Below are 1,682 nucleotides of genomic sequence, written 5' to 3'. Positions count from 1 at the left end.
ATTTGTACTGTTTTTGGAATAGTTACTTTTAAACAGACTATTTTATTGTCACATTGCATAAATTTATTCCCACTGTTTCTTTGTATGGTCTTTGTGGGTTACTTTTGCTGTTTCTTAGAGTCTGTGTCATCCTTTGTCATGGATTCCTCTTTGGTGTTGCTGAAGTATATTTTGGTACTTTTCAACTTTTTTCAGAAGAGCTATATAAGAACTGGTCTAAGTCTTTGCATGTATGAAATGTCTTCATTTCACTTTCACACTTGGTTGATGGTGTGGCTGCATACAGAATTTTATGTTCAAAATGTTTTTTCCTTAGTTATTTGAAAGCATTACTCCATTGCTTTCTTGCTTGCTTTTCTATTTTTCATGGATAATATCTTTATTACATTATACATTATATTATTACTTTATTATTTTATACCTTATAAAGATATAAAAGTACGGATTTTTCACTAGGAGCCAACTATCTTTATGTTCCACTACTGTTTTTATCACTTCTTGGTGTCTCAACTAAGAATACCTGTCTTGATTTCACCTGGAAATCTGTTACACATATTTGCATCTGCTAGATTCCCTTAGGTACAACTGACACTCTTGGTTGCTCAGTTGTAATTCCTTTGACATTTCACTTGGACTTCTACCTCTGGTGTGTGCTGGGCTGTTGTCCATCTCAGGCGTAAGCAGTCCCTGGCCTGCTCCATCCCCCCACTGGCCACTCCTCTGGCTAGAATGTTAAGTATCTCCCATAGTTGCTCTGCTTCCCTCCATTGCTTTCTTGCATCCCATGTATCAGTGGAATCCCTGAAATCATTACTTGTTTATAGTAAAGTTTCCCCTATTCACCCCCCCAACCCAAAGACTTTGGTGTGTTCTCTTTATACATATTCTGAAGTTTCAGAATGAATCTTTTTTTTTCCAAACTGGTTCTCTTTCAATCTGAAGTTTTATATTTTATATCAACTCTAGGGTATGTTCTTCTATTCCTTTTTTAATTTTTTTCTCATTTCTCTGTTCCTAGAACATCTGTGTAGGACAGATATTGGTTTTTTCAGTCTACTTCTCTTGACATTTTTTCCCTCATGTTTTCTGTCTTTGGTCTTTTTACTCTATATTGCAGGAGATTTTCCTGGTTTGTTTTCTTGCACTTCTTCGATTTATTTTTTATTTTGGTGATGTATTCTTAATTTCCATGAACTCTTCATTGCTTCCCAACTGCTCTTCTTTCATAGTAGTCTATTTTGGTTTAAAAGTGAATATATTCTCTTTTTGGACATTAATGAGAATTCCTTATAGCTTCTTCTGTTTTATGAATTATTTATATTTCCACTGTCAGGTCAGTTCTTTCAAAATTTATTTCAGTTGTTATCCAAGTAAACTTGAGGTGCAGAATTTCCTACTAATCCATGGTCTTTAACTCATTTATTTGTGGATCAAGGACAAATGCAATTGATATAGGTGGCTTGAGTGGGGTTTCCTTTCTTCTGCTCCAGAATTAGAGCTAGATTTTGTGTTTTTTGGTAGGAATGTGGATGATAGAATTTACTTTAGGTTGCTGGGGGCAGGTGGTCGGGCTGGTCCTCTCCCCAAATGCCAAAGCATTTTCGGTCCTCTCTGGTATGCCAACCCCTATTTTGAATTACTATTGCATGAATATATCACATAAACTGATTAAATTTCTTCAC

At 35.3% G+C, this 1,682-nt stretch overlaps 1 pseudogene; it reads right to left on the bottom strand.

Moving 5' to 3' along the window:
- Positions 1 to 469: 469 nt before the first annotated feature.
- On the bottom strand, positions 470 to 701 carry LOC104994249 (annotated as a pseudogene).
- Positions 702 to 1,682: the final 981 nt, after the last annotated feature.

The sequence above is a fragment of the Bison bison genome, unplaced genomic scaffold (genome assembly GCF_000754665.1).
Source record: "Bison bison bison isolate TAMUID 2011002044 unplaced genomic scaffold, Bison_UMD1.0 scf7180017864254, whole genome shotgun sequence".
NCBI lineage: Eukaryota > Metazoa > Chordata > Mammalia > Artiodactyla > Bovidae > Bison > Bison bison.
The sequence above is the reverse complement of the archived record's forward strand: the minus strand, read 5'-3'. Positions and strand labels throughout refer to the sequence as shown.